The sequence below is a fragment of the Echinops telfairi genome, unplaced genomic scaffold, assembly GCF_000313985.2.
Source record: "Echinops telfairi isolate 266 unplaced genomic scaffold, ASM31398v2 ScPeMD7_70;HRSCAF=299, whole genome shotgun sequence".
In the NCBI taxonomy this organism is placed as follows: domain Eukaryota; kingdom Metazoa; phylum Chordata; class Mammalia; order Afrosoricida; family Tenrecidae; genus Echinops; species Echinops telfairi.
The window spans coordinates 25,144,142-25,161,982 of NW_022103968.1; the positions used below are offsets into that span (position 1 = coordinate 25,144,142).

A 17,841-nucleotide genomic window follows, 5' to 3' on the forward strand; every position below is an offset into this window, starting at 1 on the left:
TTTTCTTTTCCCCCCATAGAGGAGCACTCTGCAGAGTCACCAGGGCGGCTTGCTAACGGAATTCCCAGATAGCGCACACAGGTCAGCGCTTTGCTGCTCACTGAAAGGTTGGAGGTTCAGGTCCACCCAGAAGCACCTTGGAAGAAAGCCGTGGGGAATCCTCTTCCAGAAAGATCACCGTCATCATAGTGCACAGTCCCGCTGGGACACCCGCACGGCCCCATGACTCAGAACCCACTCGGTGACAACGGGTGTGATGGGTTTTGCTTTGGGTTTATTAAAAATAATAGATGGCCAAGCCCCTCAAAGTCAAATCTGCTAATGCAGAGATGACCCAGGTGTGCTCCAGGCACCTGCAGGTTTTCAAAAGCCCCTGGTGGAATCTTATTTCGTCTGGAGTTTGAGAACCACTGGTCTTGTGGTATTTGTTGTCAGGGGCCGTTGAACCATGGCGACTCCGAGTGACCATATAACAGAAGGAAAAGGTGACCCGTCAGTCCCGCAGTATTCTCACAATCATTGTGACGTCTGAGCCTACGATTGCAATCTCTGTCGATCCGTAATGTTGGGGGTCTCTCCCCCTTTTTGCTGACACTGTGCATTACCAATCATGAGGTCCTTCTCCAGGGACTGGTCTCTCCTGATGACATGTCCGAATGAGAGGAGGCGGATTCTCATCATCCTCACTTCTAAGGAGCCATCTGGCTATACTTCTTGCAAGACCGAGTGGTTTGCCCTTCTGGAAGTCTGGTTCTTTCAATATTCTTCCCCCACATCCTAGTTCAAAGGGACCAGTTCTCCTGCTGTCTTCTTTACTCCGTGTCCAAAGTTCACTTGCATATGAGGGGCTGGAAAAAACCATGGCTTGTGTCAGGTGCACCTCAGTCCTCAAAGTGACCTTCTTGCTCTGAAGCACCTTCAGGAGGTCTTGTGCAGCGGATGTGCCTCGTGCAATGTGTCCTTTGATATCTCGGCTTCCGCTTCCACAAGCCTTGCTGTAGATCCAAGGAAAGTGGAATCCTTGATGACCTCAACTTTTCCCCATTTATCTTGATGTTGTCTATCGGTCCAGATGAAGATTTTTGTTCACGTCACATTGAATTGTCATTCAGACTGAGGGCTCCAGTCTTTGATTTTTCATCCACAAGTTAGCTACCTTAACAATATGTATTTTTAGCCTTTTCGAAGTGGCTGTGGAGTGAGGAGGGTGCCCTATGCAGCCTCGGTCATGTGGCTGGCCAACGGCAGAGCCCTTGGGCCCCACTGCCGCAATGGCTCTGAGAAAACCACTAGGACCACAACCATAGCTACTCGTGGAACCCCAAGTCCTTGACCTGGTGGCGTTTAAGATCTTCATTGCTTCTGGTGCGGCAGGCAGCATTTGGGGAAGGAAAACGGAAGAACTGGTCGTGAAGAAGCAAGGGAAGAAAACACTGTGTTTGACGTTAACCGCCTCATTTCACAGTCCTGTAAATCAGGAGTGGGTACTTATTATTTGCCGGACAATAAAGTTTGCTTTTAAGAAACAAAGCAGAATAACTATATTTTTAAAAATAAATGTATTTTTAACGACCCAGTAATACATGGTCCCATGTAAACAAAAAGAAGTTACGACCACCCATGATCCTGCCCTCCTAAAATAATCAAGGCCTCCCTACAGTATTTTGCCTTTGCATCTTACTCAGTGCCCTTCCAGATGTGTGTGTTTAGACATCTTGAAGGGGCTTTAAACATTTATGGGTAAATTCCATTTTTCCACAAGCTTTTTGAAGTCCCCTCAGGTATGTACAGCACCCACATGGTACCTAACACTGTCCTAAGCCCTGGGGACAGAGATGAGAAAAAAGAATGGGTGCTGCCCTAGAGCCCCACCATTGTGCTCAGTGATTGATGCCTGACACAGTTTGATATCCAGTCGTGCTCACCTGCGATTCTTTTCTCCACAGGTCTATATCATCAATGTGACCTGGTCCGATTCCACCTCCCAGACCATCTACCGGAGGTACAGCAAGTTCTTTGACCTGCAGGTGAGTTAAAGCTCAGATGGTCCCCAGTCCACCCAGTGTGGTCAGAGTCCCTGGTGGGCTGTCCTCTCCTCTGTCCACACAGATCTGAAGAGCACCCTGCCCAAGCTTTCAGGGCCAGAGCTAGCCAGAAGCAGAGACAGGTCTGAGGGCTGAACTGGGCTTGTCTCTGTCTGGATCGTGTAGGCAGACATTCTGGGCCTGTGAGAGTCCTCCACGCGTCGTAACAGTGGTGCTTTGTCACCTCCTTCGCCCGAGGGCTGGGAAACCACAGGCGGAGGCAGGAGGCTGGCTGTGGGTGCTGCGTGCAAGAGCCGACATGTGTCTGTAAACACCAGGGTGAGACACGAGCCGCCCCGTCATGGCAGGCAAAGAAAATCAAACGCGCTGAGAAAACCAAAACAGAAAATAAGCAATTTCTTCAACTGGGCATTCCACTGGGCCTATCTAATTGAAAAGGCTTTTGCCTCACTGTTCGTAAGTGTATGTGGGGTGTGTGTGTGAATACACATGTTCACACAGAGAATTGACAGCATGGGTCCCACAGCTGCCATCCCACACACCTCCCTTGATGCCAGCTACTTTGGTAAGGCTTCCCTTGGTTGCACATGACAGCTTTCTACTCGTATTGGCCGAGCCAAAAGGGGGACTTGGTTGAAAGGGGATACTAGAGAAACGTACGCAGTTGGCCAGGTGGAGGAAAGGGTAATGAGGGAGTGGGTTTCAGGCAGACCTAGAAGCAGGGGTTTCCCGCTCTCTGTCTTGTCCTCAGCTACTTTGACCTCCTATCCTTGCCCCCATGATCTGAGGAACTCGACAGTCATTAGATCCCAAATTTTCCTTTTCCCAGTCCCGAATGGAAAACTCCCAGATAAGACTCTCATTGGCCTGACTTGAGTCAGACCTCCTTTTTGGTTCAGTCAGTGTAGCCAGGAGCAGAGGGTCATAGAGCCCAGGTATGGCCACTTGGAGACCCAGCCCTGTGTATCAGGGGCAGGGACTGGAGAAAGGAGAATGACTGTGAGTTGAGTGTTAGGAAGGGAAAGCCGTGTTATTCTAGATGCTTCCTTAAGACCACAAGGCTGGCTTAGGCCAACAAAAACGCAGAGACGCCCACTCCTGGCACCGCACAACCAGGGACCGGGCTTTCCCGTGCCAAGACCTTGGTAGTGAGTCATTTTGGAGAGACGAGGCGTGTATGCTTCCCTCCGAATACCTGACTTTAAGACCATTGTCCTTTTACTTAGGAGAAGGGCTGAAGGTAAACCAACTTCCTGTATTAAAAAAAAAAAAATCATCATCTTCTCTTAATCCAACAAAATGGGGTTGAAAGCCTCCCCTTATTCTCCTGCCTTCTTCCTCTTTCCCCCTTCATTTCTGTCCGGTCGGCCAGGGTCCTTCAGGCGTACACTGGTAGGGCTTGCTGATACCCATCAATGGGTGTAGTGTGCTGGACAGGAAATGATATCTCAGTTGGGGAGTGGGAACCCTGAAAGGGTTCATTGATGAGCCAGAGGGGGTCCAAATCAGCGGAAACTCCCAAATCCAAAGGTTTCATCCCCCTTTTCCGGTCTGCCCGCCGCCACCCCACACCAACTCCAGAATCTTACAAGAAAGGAATGCAGCCTCCCCACCTCTGCCTTGCCAGAGGGCTCACTTGCTGTGTGTCCGAGGGAACATAGACGAGGGTGAGAAGCTTGTGGGATGGCCTGGGCCTCCTGCGGGCCATCACACCCTGAGGATGCCGCTTGGGAAGGGGTTGAGGCTGGTTCTTTGGTATTTACCCTTTGAGCCAAGTGGAACAACTTTTGCCAACCCATTTCCCAGAACTCATTCCCGAGTGATTTTAGTGGTGTCTGTGTTGAAAAGCCTACGAATTTCAAGACCGAGGTCCCTAGAGGGTCGCTGTCCATCTGCATGGACCAGTGAGCTTGGTTTGGGTTTTTCATAGCGGTGTTAAGAGCCCTGAGGGTGCTGCGGTTAACACGGCTGACTGCCACCCGAAGGCCTGTGGTTAGAACCCACCAGTCGCTCCGAGGGCGAAAGCTGTGGCACGTTTCCTCCGTTCCGATTTACAGCCGTAGAAACCCTACGGGGCAGGTCCACCCTGTTCTGTAAGGTGGGTTAGAATTGACTCAGACGTCTGCGGCTTAGGTTTTGATTTCGTCGTTACAAATTGAATTGTGAACTCCATCTCTAAGCATCGGTCGCCCTCAGAACCCAGCTTTCAGAGAGACTTGTGCAGGAGGCGGCTTAGAATTCAGGTGCTGGGGACATGGCACACCTGAGATGGTTCCTGGTTCTTTCGTCCTATGCCCTGAGTAGGTATGTTCGTCTGGGTTGACTAGAGAGGCTCATGTGTATAAGAAAGAGGTTTGTATACGAGAGCAAGTGAATATTGAGAAAACATCCCAGCCCAATCCAGATCAAGCCCTTACGTCTGATATTAGCCCATACGTCCGATACCAATCTATAGAGTCCTCTTCAGACTCACGAAACCCAGGCAATGATGCTCAATGCAGGAGGATCACAGGCCAGTGGGTGGGAAGTCTTGTGGATCCAGTGGGTTGTAAGCATCTCAGCGCTGGCAGGGGTCTCCACGTGGTTCCTTCTGCTCCAAAACTCTGACTGTCTCAGGGCAGCTTCCTGTGGCTTCTCCTCCGAAATGTCTTGCAGGGAGTGAGCCTTGTCAGTAGAGAGTCTCCAAGGGAGTGAGCAGAGAGTGTCTTCCGCCTCCAAGAAGGAGTACAGGAATTTCCAGAATCCTCAGGGGAAGGCCATGCCCACCCAGAGGCCTCGTGGGCTATCCAATGATTGAGAGGCTAGACCCCACCCCTTCACTCGTAATCCCCTCAAATTGACAGCAGATTATATAACTACCACGGTAGTTACTTGTCTAGGCTTATTTTTCTCATCTGTGGAGTGGAGAGTTGGACGGTACCTACTCAGAAGGGTGGTGAAGATTAAAGAAGCTCGTGTACATTTTCCCCTCATACTTCCTTGTGCACTGAGATGCCCGAGTGGTACCCGACAAGGACGGCGGCCTGCACCGCCGAAGATATCTGGGTGCCTCGCACCTCCTGTCACGGAGTAGCCTCGTTTCCTTCGCGTTGCTTCACTCTGTGCTGGTAAGCTGCTCGGTGAGCAGCTCGGGGGCCCACTGGTGCTGGCCCTCGGGAGCCTGCCTTCGGGTAGGACGGGGGTCTGTTGGGAGCAGCGTGTGGCCCACAGGAGTGGCGCACCCAGTGAGGTTTGGCTCCTCCCATGTTGACGTCACCTTGGGACCCTGGAAGTCCGGGAGCCACTACACCAGCCTAACTGGCTCCACCAGCCAACTCCTGGTTGTGCAACTGGCGGGGAGCGCAGTTCCCTGGGTCTGTCTGGTGGAAGCCTGGCCCCAGCGCAGAGCATGTGCGTGCAGTTTGGGGAGGGTCCTGGGCACTGTGAATGGTTGATGCGCTCAGCTGCTAATCCCATGGACGGAGGGCTGAGTCGTCCTGGAAGAAAAGCCCGGGGATCTCTTCCAAGAAGCCAGCTAGGAAACCCTGTGGGGGTGCATTCCACGCTCACACGCACGGGGTCCCCACAGGCGGAAGTGACTTGATGGCAGCTGGTCACGGACCGTTTGATTTCCAACGTCAGGTGTTCACAGACGCCCACGAGCCCCCAGCAAAGAACTTTTGAGTTAAACCAGCATAGAGCAGCCAGCATATGCTCACGTGTCTTGTCTTACTTGAGCCCCACTCCGGGGAGATGGGTTAGACTTGCTATTCAGAGAATTACACCCCCTGATGGACAACCCCTTCCTCCGTCCCTCCCGCCCACCAGTAGGTTTCTTTATCTGGAGCATCCCCGCCCACCACCACCATACTGTACCTCTTTTCAAATGGTGTCCTTGGCTCCGGGTGGAGTTAGGCTACCCGGAGGGGGGTCTTGAACTATGGGCCTTCTAATGTAGCCAGAGGAAATGTGGGACAGGTGTGTGGGTGAAACCGAGGGGTCCCTGGTCTTCCTCAAGCGGTGGGTGGATGACCGTTGAGCCAAGTGGAGCACTTGGACTAGCACACGTCCCCTCCCATGTCCACTTCCCCCACTGGGGGGCAAACAGGGAGAAGGACAGGCCATGCCCTGCTCTCACCCGCGGCACCATGGAGCCCTGAGCGCCTCCAGCACGCAGGAAACATTGGGGGCTGCTCTCTGACAGGGCTGGTAGCTGGTTTTCCCCTTCGCTGCACACGGACTGGGAGAAGGATGGAGCTTTCTACTCCCGTAAAGAGATACGGTCTCCGAAACTCGCAGGGACAGTTCTACCAAGTCCTACAGAGTGGCCACGAGTCGGCTTTGACTCGAGGGCAGGGAGTTTGGTTTGGGTTTGGCCACAGAGATGCCACACCCCAGACCCCTCCACCGGCCTTTGTGCAAACTCAGACTCAAGGCTGAGGATCCCTCTGGGTGACCATCTCTATGCCAGGGCCTACCTGCTATGGGCGTGGAGCTCAGGGATCCTCAGGAATGAACAAACCGAGGACCGATCCCAAACAGCCGGCTCAGAGGGGCCACAGAGAGGGGGGAGGCACGCGCTGACGGCTTTGCACTTGGAGGAGAGCCAGGGGCCCTTAGTGGTGACCCATGACAGGGTACTTAGAACTGCTGTAACGTGGTAGGGAGCTGTCCTGTGGGCGTGGGGGTGGGGTAGGGGATGTCAGTCATGGAGGTGGGAGAGAAAGAGACACAGATAACCTGCTAATGGCCCAGTTCATGCTTATCTGGAGCCCTAGGTGTGTCCAAGGCAGGTTTGTTTATCTCTGTATCCCCCCTACCCTCTATCCCTGACCCACCCACTTCACTTACAGGCTGTCTGCTCTTTGGAGACCCAGGATTAGGGTTGCCAGACATGATACAAGATGCCCAGCTAAATTTGAGTCCCAGATAAACCAGGAGCCATTATTTTCCACATAAGTCTGTCCCGCCGACAAAAAGGCTTCAAAGAGGTCGTGGTGAAAAAATGGAGGTGAAGTGAATTCTGCCATGAACTTTGTGAAGCCCCCGGGTTTTACAGGATTTCATTGGTCAGTGGACATCCATATTTTTCTTTTTTTTTAAATTGAATCGGGCAACCCTGCCCTGGCTGTGAGTGTGGGAGTGGTGAGGGTGGAAATAAAACAATGACTAATTCAGGGCGGCCCGGGTGTGCCTGGAACGGCCAGGCGGGATGGAGTCCCTAACAGCCCAAGCTGGAGAGCACCCAGGGGGGTGGGGGGCGCCTTCCTTCCAAGAGGCTGTGTCTCGTCGACTTGTGAGCAATAAGTCCACTGTATACAAAATAAATACTGGACTGAGGTACCAACAGTCCGCTATGAAATGAAAAGGGATGAAAGAGCGTTCTCAGGAGCAGGGCCAAAGAATGTGTGTATATACGGTCGTGACGGAAGTCTTCAATGATAAAGCCTCCCTACCCCCGTTCACAGGTTATGAGTTATTCTTGAGGGTCCTGGTTATCAGGGTAAAGTATGTTCCTCATTTGCTCATTTATTCCTTCTTTCCATCATCCTTCCATCTAGCATCAGTCTATTATCAATATCCAATGCCAAGGCAGTATGCCAGACCCCCAGGAGCAAACATTGGTGAGCAGACTCCGATTCAGTGTCTGCTTTTATATAACGTCCATCTTGTCAAGGATGGGAGACTTTACTGTATTTTCACACATGATGCACCCATCAAAATGTAGCTAACATGTATAGTGCACACAGGTAACTAATACATGAGGGGGTTGCTTAGTTTACAGACACCATCTAAGATAGGCGTTAGTTATTTTAAAACACATTCACACATATCAAAGTCAACCCCACAGCTGTTGTGTCTATTCCAACTCACAGTGGCCTACAGGACAGAGACGGATTGCCCCACGAGGTTTGCAAAGCTGTGAGTCTTTATGGAATCAGACCCCCACCTCTTTTTCCCAAAGGACAGAGGTGGGTTCAAACTGCTGACCTTCTGGTTCACAAGTTTATCCACTGAGCTATCAGGTCTTGTACATTCTTTCTTTGGGTAAGCATTGGATTGCTAACCTCAAGGTTGGCAGTTCAAAACCACCAGCCACTCTATGGGAGGAAGATGAGGCTCTCTGCTACGGTTAAAGATGAGGGTCACTGTGAGTTGTAGTAGGGTCACTGTATGTTTTCTGGGGTTATCTAGGGTCGCTGTGCATTGGCATTATGATATGGGAATGCTGTGCCTGGAGAAAGCGCCCTGGTGCTATACTGTGGGGTGATGGGGGCTGCCAGGCCAGCCTTTGGGACCACCAGCCACTCTTCGGGAGAAGGATAAGGCTGTCGGCTCCTGTAACTATTTATGGCCTTGAAAATCCAGAGAGGCAGTTCTACTCTGTCCTATGGAGTTGCTATGGGTCAGAACCGACTCCAGGATGGCAGTAGCTTTTAATGTTTGCTTTATCCCCTGAGTCAGAACAGGCTTTCCTGAAGAAGGGGATTTAACTCACAGGTCCGTGAGATGTTTTCTTTTACTTTGGGGACCAGGAATTCTTTTGTAATTTTAATGAGAAGTGAAAGCAGTAACCTCGGTCATTCACAACGCCCCCCCCCCGGACCTCGCCAGGGCCATCGGGGTACGATCTGTATCTGTGTTCCTCCCCAGACCTGCTTCTCTTCTCATGCCTTCTGGCTCGAGTCTTCAGACCCCACCCTGCTTCATCTGCACTCAAGGGGTTGCACACTGAGCCCAGCCCCTCTCCCTGCTGGATACAGAGGTTGTAGATGGGTACTGTCCGATGCAGTAGCCACTAACCCCAGTGGCTATTTCCATCTTATTTTATTAAACCGTTGCTTCCTTGGCTGCACTAGCCATTTTGAAAGCCCTCAGTGGCCACCATGGCTAGTGATTACGCAGTGGGTCTTACAGATCTAGGACAAGTCCTACATCATAGAACATTCTAGTGGACAGCGCTGATGTCGACTGGCCGGGACTGGGCCACACAGAGAAAGGCTCCGTCCAGCTTTCTGCCCACCCCAGAGCATTCTGCCACCCTCCCAGGCCCCCTTCCCAACTGCTCTCTGCACTCATCGAAAGCCCAGCAGGAACAGAGAGACTGCCTTCCAGCATGCCCTCTCTGCCATCAGAGCTTTGCAAGTTGACAGCTTTCCAAACACCTCTTTGGGAAACCTGGTCGGTACCCAGCGGGCACTTCGAATAGCGTTTCGGATGCCAAGTTGGGAAGAGGTGAGGCTCTTGGTCACCGAGTAGAAATAGATTTCTTCTAAAAATAGCCCACCACTGCCCAATCGGATCAGGGAAGGGACCTGTCTCATAAGGAGCCGGTTTGGCCCGGCAGGGCCTGGTGTTGGCGCCTGTTTGGTTGTAAAGGGGCTGGGCGTCTTGGAGGCAGGGTTAAGGAGGGGAGGGAGAGGGGCTGGCTGCAGCAGACCTCAAGTTACCTTCTTGAGAGAGCCTGGACCGCGTTTCTGTCCTCTGTGCATTTCCTCACACAGTTCCTTCACCAAGTTTCTCCACCGGGCCCGGCCCTTGCCAAGGGAGGACCGGAAGGCTCTCCGAAACCCTGGCTCCATTGAGGGCAGTTTCACAATCTGACCTACAAGGCGCTGGGCTGGACTAATTGCCCTGCAAACAGTGACTCCAAGGTGCTGCTGCCTCTTTAGTCTGAACTCGGGCCAGTGAGTGCTCGGGGTCAATATTTGATCAGAGCCAGGAGAGGCCCTTTTTATTCACCCCCATTGCTTGGAAGACTGAGTTAAGAGGGCTGCTCCTTTGCTTTAAAGAACTTAACCTATTTTAAAGAGCTTTTATCTCTCTTCCTTATTCATCTCCCTGGACTTCACGCGTCTCCCCGCCCAGGGTCACATGCGCTTACCAGCTCTCAAGTAGCTGGGGTAATGATGGGTGAACAGAACTGGATCCCTGGGTCACTAATGATTGGTTTTGGATATGTGAGTCTGTGTGGATGCATGTTATGATAAAGGGATTTATAAGATCATAAAGGACTTGACAAAATAACAGTTGAGATGTTTTAACATGTGGGTGCAGTGCACTCATTTGTCTAGACCATGAAGTTTGTACCACAGCTACCTGTTTTCCTGACTGGAAGAGTTCCGTACCTGTGCCAAAGATCCAGGAAACGTGACCCGAGAGAAGGTGAAAGTCCTTGAACAATCTCATTATTATTACACACACGAGAGTAGCGTTTAAAAACCACTGGAGGTGGTTGCAGCAGTATATGAACAGGGAGTTTCCAGAAGAGGATACGGATGACTGATGTCAGATGGATCTGGACTGAAATCAGAGAATACCTTAAAGATATACTTGCTTGTGTTCCATTGTCTAAACATACAGAGGTATTTGACTGTGTGGATAACAACAAGCTATGAATAGCATTACGAAGAATGGGACTTCCAGAACACTTCATGGTGCTCATGTGGAGCATCTACACAGACCGAGAGGCAGTCAGAGGAGCAGAACAAGGGGAGACGGTATTGTTGTAAAATCGAGACAGCTTTGTGTCAGGACTGTATTCTTTCTGCATAACTTCAATGTATGCTGAGCAAATAATCCAAGAGGCTGGACTATAGGATGAAGAAATAGAGTGTCAGGATTGGAGGAAGACTAATGAGTGAACAACCCGTGATACGCAGTTGACAACAACCTTGCTTACTGAAATCGAAGAGGATGTGAAGCCCTAGCTGCCGAAGTCCAAAGACCGCAGCCTTCCGTGTGGAGTCCACCTCAACACGGAGGAAACCAGACCCGCACAACTGGACCAACCAGCCCACCGTGATCGACAGAGGAAAGATGGAAGTGGTGAAGGGTTTCACTGTACTTGAATCTCCGAGTAAATCATAAGCAACACTGATGGAAACAGCCATAAGAAATGAGAGCGCATTTTAACGTGTTAAATAGCAGAAGATGTCACTTGGAGGACTAAGGTGGGGCCGACTCAAGCCCCGGCAGTTCCCTCATATGCATGAGGAAACCGGACAACGGACAAGGAAGACCAAGAAAGCGTTGAGGCCTTGGAATGATAGTGCTGCCAGAGAATACGGAAGACGCTGGACTGCCAGGAGAAGTAACAGACTGTCCTGGGGGTCGAGACGGCCAGGGTGCCTCTTACAAGGGAGGCTGGTGAGGTTTCATCTCCCATCCTTTGGACATGTTATCAAGAAGGACCCGACCCTGGGGAAGAACTTCGTAAGGTCATCGAAAAAGCAGAAGCCCTCGGTAAGGTGGCTGGACGCGGTGGCTACAACCACGGGCTCAAGGACAGCCACCATTTTGTGGAGGGACAGTGTCCCACTCTGTCGGGCACAGGGTCGCTACGAGCCAGCACCTACCGACAACAAAAGGATCGTTGCACTTTTAAAACCAGCCCTGTCCTCCTCCCAGCTTCCCCACGTGGCAGGCGGAGTGCTCTGCTAGTTTTCCTCTTCATTAAATAGACTGGAACGGTCATTTGATTGAGATCCTGAGCAAGTCTCAACTGAATTCAAGCTGGGAGGATGCTGGCGTGTGCCGGGGAACTGTCTGACAGGAGGGAAGGGCCTTCCTGCAGGCAGGCACTCTTGTGTTTGAATCACCAGGCAAAGTGCTGCATTGTTTGAGATCACTGACCCAAGTCTGAAGGCAGAGGGGCAAAGTGTGGGGAGGTGACTTGCCAAGAGCCAAGAATGGTTTTATACCCAAAGCTCGAGAGGGTTTTGAGGTCCTTTCTCCCCACCTCCATGCACCGCCCCCACCGTTCCTGCCCCTGCTGGCCTGGCAGTTTCTGCTCTGGCAGTCCATGAGCTGTGGGCCATCACTTGTTCCCACGCCCTGGACAGAGACGAACGCCAGCACTGACTACGGTTAGTCACGAAGAAGACACCTGAGCCTCGGAGAAGGCGGAGCACTACCTCCGTAGCCATCCACAGAGAAGGGCTAAGTGAGCTGGGATGTTCTCCGACTACTTAGAATGTGCTCATCCACAGTGCTCATCTACTTAGAGTGTGCTCTCAGACTACTGAAAAACGAACAAGAGTTATCCATATGCCATTCCTTCTTTGGCTGGCTGTATAAGCAAGCCTAAGGAATCAACAAGGCAAGTTTGAAAACAATATGTATCTTATAGTAGCATGTATGCAAAAAAAACCCTCTCAAGAGATATGTGTGTGCATGTGTGTATTGATAGAGTCTCTGGTCAATATTGTGTTAAAGACCAAAGAGAAACACTCCACATTGCTAATAGAACTGACTCTGGGTGAGGGTCAGGGTCCTCAGAGAGGGGATGGGCCTGGTCAGAGGGGAACTTTACCCATACTTCTATGTCTTGCTTTTTTAAAAAAGGAGAGCATATTCATGTATTACACAACTGTATCATTAAAAAGACAGCTGTGGGGATGGGAAGGCGGGGGCCAGTGGAAGGTTCACTCTTTTATGGTCTCTCATGTAGTAGAATGTAACAACAAAAACATCCCACAGACTTCCAAAAAGAGAGAGCGTAAGGACAGCTAACAAGAGACAGAAAATGAAAATAATTATTAAATTCGCATTACCTCAGATTTTCTGGACCGTCTTTCTCCATCAATCCTGTGGAATGTCACTGGTGAGATCCCATTACAACAAGCCCTGGGGACCTCTCCAATTATCCTGCCATCCTGGAATCTTGTTTGCAAATGTGGCTGAAAACACATGAATTATGTAGAAGGGTGTTGCTTTTTCCACGAGGAAAGCCTCATCCGAGTTGCATGGTGACAGAGTGCAGGAAAGGCACCTACCACTATCGTTCTCTGAAAACCAGCTGTAGCACGTACTAACTTAACCTGTGGTGAGTAACGTCAGGGCTCTCTGCCTCAGTTTTCTTGTCTGTATGATGGGGATAATAAAAATGCCTGCCCGCCCCCCCAAATAAAATGCCTGCCCCATCAGGCAACTGTAAGCACAGAATGAGGCATTTGACGTCAGCCCCTGAGAATAGTGACGGCCAAGGAGGCTCCAGACAGAAAAACTGAAACCTCACCAGTTAAGACCCGAAGAGTCTTATTCGCTCCGAGAGCCAACAGTGGGAAGCCCCCAGTCCCTCTAGAAGCAGAGGTTTCTTCCTTCGTCCCTTGGAAAAGGTTGGGGCAGAGTATCCAACGGGCAAGGTAGGCACGGACTTACTTGTGCTTACTTACTCATCTGTAGTGAACAATTCCACAATTTAGCATAGGACTCAACTTATGTCCCAGCCAGTACCTTGCATATTGAGTACTTGGACACGGGCTTAGACCTGATTGCCACCAAAGAGCTCTCTCTGCCCCTAGTGACCAGAGGCCAAGGGTGGTGGTCAGTGGTCAGTGTGTAGACCCCCAATAAGTAATGACCTGCTTTCCAGATCCAGAGTTTAACTACCAGCCCACCTTCCTCCCAGCAAGAGGAAGACACTGGTTTTTAAAAAATCATTAGTGGCCTATAACTTTTCCTTGCCGCTAGCAGGAAGCTTCTGATGGAACTCCGAGGGATTCCCGGGGAGCCCTGAGGAGTGGCTGCTCCCACACCCAGCTGGCTCCCCTTCATCTGGGCCTGTAGCCTGCCGGGGAACCCCAGCTCCCGGCTCCCTCCAGTGTCTCTCCCCACTCCTCCTGTGGCAGGTCCCGAGGAGCCATGGTGTCTGTTCTGTTGGGAGAAATGGCCCTGCTGAGGCCAGCTCCTGATGGAAAAGGTGTTGGCCACTGGGTTGGAATCCGGGAGTTCCTTGGTGTCGGGGTGAAGGGCCCTGGGAAAAGTTGAGTTTATTTTTTCTCTGCCAAGCAGAGGGCATTTCCAAGTAGGCGGTGGTCCTCCCTTGGGCCCTTTTCTTAAGCCCATGGGTTTAGGAAGCACCTTGTGTGCTCAGGAAATCAGGGCCTGGCCTGAACAGATGGAGAACCAGGCATGAGCGGGGCCAGATGGGGGTGGGAAGTAGGAAGGGGGGTGGGCTCTGCACATCTGTGCATAAAGAGAAAGAAAGAAAAAGAGAGAGAAAGAAAGAAGTGAGCCCGGGGCCTGCAGGCAGAGCCTGGGGCGCGGCGGCCTTGTCAGAAATGGAAGCAACCCAGCCTTTGGGATGCTGGCCGCTCCACTCTGCAGGCTTGCTCGGGGAGTCCTTCGTTCCTACCCAGACAAGAGCTCTGTCCGTGAGCACCCTTTTGACACGCTACGTTTTGGCTGTGGCATTCTGGACCCAGGGAGTTTGTTGCTGTCATTCCTAAAGGATGCATAAGGTCCCGTCGGATCACATATTTGCTTGTGCACTGGGAAGTCAAAAGCCACCTCTTGTTCTTGGCTGACCCCTCCATGTCTCCTGGGCCAGACTGGGGTTTGCACACACAAGGGGCACCTCCTGTGTAGACGTTGGGGTGGGGTGGGGGTTGTCTGTAAGAATAGCTGGAGTGTCCTGTAAGCATTAAAGCTTGGTGCCGTGCACCTTCTGGGTGAGGCTCGTGAGGGGGAGGACACTTTGGGTCTTGGGATCTGCTGAGATGATTTCTTGAGGGGACAGAAATCAGCTGTCTGCAAACATCATCCTGTGGGAGACACATGTTTACCAACCAGCATTAAATATGTTGGCAGGGGAACCAGGGGTGGAATTGTGAAGCTTTATAACCAGAAGGTCCTCAGAGATCAAGAGCCAGAATAAAGAGTGTCTGGCACTCAGATTGCCATGTACCATCTCTTGCCCATAACCAAACCCAAGCCCAACCCACTGCCAGAGTCCATTCTGACCCACAGTGTCCCAGTATAGGGTTTCTGTAGCTGTTAAATCTTGATGGATAGCCTCCTATTTCTCCAATGAAGCGTCTGGTGGATTTGAACCACCAACCTTACAGATAGTAGTCCAACATTTATGGACAGCACCACCAGGGCTGCCCACAACAGGCATCGTGAATTGATCATGACACTCTCCCAATCCTTATGCCCCTGGCAGACATTCTTAATTGATCATGAGCCCCATGATGTAGTCTCAAACTCCAGAAAAACACATTATTTTGAGGCATTTGCTTCCAGTTGGCAGCAGCACCCGGAGATAAGACTGCTTGGCCTGCTTCTGATCTAGCCCATTGCTCGTAGTTGCCAGATGAAGAAATGAGGCCCCAGGACAAGTGACTTGTCCAAAATCACACAGCTATCAAGTCACAGCAGGACTAGAACCCAGGTGCTTGAGCTTCTAATTCATTCCTCTCTGGAATTCCATCCTCCCACCCAGAAATCCCAGTTCCATTTTCAGCTCTGGAGTGCAGGAAGGTTTTGCATCAACCAGAGGCTCCTGGCTGGAGGGAGGAAGTTGCCTCTATGAAATGCCCACTTCTCTCTAGCTCCCAGGACGGTTGGATGACAGCTCCCATACAGTACCTGGGCTCGGCCCACACCTCCTGCCCACCTGCTGCCTGCCCGCCCCATCTTGTTGTTGGACAGCACATTCCAGCTCTGCCAGGTGCAGCGTCTGAGTCAGCTCACACCCACTGGCATGACTGCGCTGAGCTGCGCACCTTGTTTTCCCAGGGTAAGGGTGTCATGTCAGGGTGTGTTGGGGAGTCATGTCGGGGAGGCCTGCGACTGGGGTTGCCGCCTCTGTCACTTCCCTGCTCCACTGGTCCCAGGCCCAAAGGTCCAACCTGGAAAACGCAGCTCTGCTCCTCCCGACGACTCTTCCCTCCTTCTTGGATATCTAACCGGAAAGTTGGCTGGAAAAAGTGTGCGGGGACAGCGCCCCCCTCCAGACTGGAGAATGAAGGGGAGGAAGCTCTTTGGTGGCAGCCAGGTGAGTGGTGTGTGCGTGCGTGTGCGTGTGTGTCTAGGCTCTGGGAAGCCTTCAGCCATAACCAAATCACTCCCTTCCTGCAGGAGGGAACGTCACGCCTAGGTGAAGAGTGCCAGTTACATGTCAGACCCTGCGCTTTGTCCTTGGTACTAGGGACGCAGAGGGGGACGTCTGGGTGGTCTTGAGTGGACGGAGCCATCCGGTGTTCTCAGAGAGAGGTGTTACCCCTGTGAGCAGCCCACACCAGCAGGCCCTCATGCCCTGGGCACCCCACCAGCTTGTTAAGGACGCTCCCCAACCTGGCCTCAGAGGTCCTGGCATCTTGTCCTCCCTCTCCACCGGTGGCTGATGTAACAATCATTGGTTTTGTTCACGACTCTCAGGGGCTCGTGGGTAGGACCCTGGGCTGAACTGTCAGAGCCTGAGTTGTGGGATTGTTTGAGGGAGGGGAGATTCTTTGTTCTTCCCTCTGGGCAGTGGTCAGCTACCAGGAGAGTGGCCCAAAGCTGCCCACGGCAGTCATCTATCTCCCAGGTCAGCAACTCTCATCCTAGGTTAGACACCACCACTGAGATCCCTGTGTCTCAGAACTACTGCTTCAGATTAGAGACCTGGGTGTTTGCTTTAGCCTTGGGCTAGGTGGTATTTGGGAGGAGAAATGAACACTTGGGATTTCAGAGATTGGGTGACATCAGCTTTCCAGGAGGGCTGGTGGTGGCCCTGGTGATGATGGGTCCCCAGCTTCCTGCATGGGGGCCTCTCTTGAGGTGATGGGAGCCTTGGGCATTGTCACTGCAGCTTACTTGGTTGACACCTCAGCCTCACCTCCTACGGTTTGCTGAGCATCGCAGCCTTATCCACAGCATCTGCCTCGTGGGGTCGGTGGCAGGAGATAACGCAAGCACACATGTGGGCCTATCCCATTGCCACGCCCCGGCAGCCAGAGGCATCGTTATGATTGTGATGGTTTGTGCGCTTCCTTCTGGCCCCCCAGGCACCTCCCTGGGCCAGGTGAACATTCGCTGGCCCTTCCAAGCCGCAGTCAATGGCTGCTCTGGGGGGCTGGCCAGCCAACAAGCCCCCAACACCGGCCAGGGTTTGGCTCCATCTGTTAATTAGGGACCGTTTATCTGGTGCCCTGCAGAACAAAGTGGTCCGTTCAGCCACACTGAAAGTCTGAGCTTAGGCCTTGGGTGGGTGGCCGGGGAAGAGACTAGGAATTGAGGGCGGGGGGCAGGGGTGGGGAGGGACCCTGGGCCTAAATGGACTGTTCAGATAGACCTCAAAAAAAAAAAAAAAAAAAGGTCTACCCAAACAGGAAGCAGGAGGCTGCGTGTCCAGGCTGATGCTGGGATGGCGGCTGGGAGGGAGGCTCTGCAGCGTGACAAGCCGGTCATTCTTGCGATCCAGACAGACAAGTGCTGGTCCTCAGCTCCTGAGGGCATCCCTGGTGAACGCTGGCCTGTCTCCATCTCTAAGGAGACGTGGTGGTTTTGTCTTGGAGCCTTCTGAGCACTCCCCCAGTGGGAGAGTGGAGGAAGCCCCTCTGGGTGAGTCCCTCAGGACGAGGGGCTGTGCCTACTCCTCCGACCCTCCCCACAGAGCAGTGGGAAGGGGACCGAGACTCAGGCTGGTAAGAGCCAGGGACCAGCAGGAGAGACTGAGGCCGCGAAACCAACCTCACTGCCGTCAAGTGGATGTGGGCTCCTGGCAACCCTTTAGGACAAGGTAGAACTGCCCCTGTGGGTTTGAGAGACTGAATCTTGATGGGCGTAGAAAGCCTCATCTCCCTCAGAGCTGGCTGGTGGTTTCAAACTACTGACCCTGGGGTTAGCTCAACCTGTAACTACTACACTATCGGAGACCAAGGGCTGAGAAATGGAGGGACACGGGCTTGAGGAAGAGGAGCACAGGAAGTCTCGGGTAGCCTAGGTCTGTTTTGGAGGAGTGGACTGGACCATTGGTCCACCCTGGTTGCCACAGGGCAGCCACGGAGCCGGCATTGGCTGACAGGGGGGACAAAGGCTCCGCCTC

The 17,841-nt window shown here is 52.3% G+C and overlaps 1 protein-coding gene across 3 annotated transcripts in view; it reads left to right on the plus strand.

The window, feature by feature from the left end:
* The first annotated feature begins 1,952 nt into the window (after positions 1–1,952).
* Positions 1,953–17,841, plus strand: part of SH3PXD2A (SH3 and PX domains 2A) — a 184,288-nt gene continuing 168,399 nt past the window's right edge. For all 3 annotated transcript variants that reach the window (XM_030885935.2, XM_004700943.2, XM_030885936.2), the window contains exon 1: positions 1,953–2,027. The gene's annotated coding sequence lies outside the window, so the exon portion shown is untranslated. The remainder of the gene's footprint in view (positions 2,028–17,841) is intronic.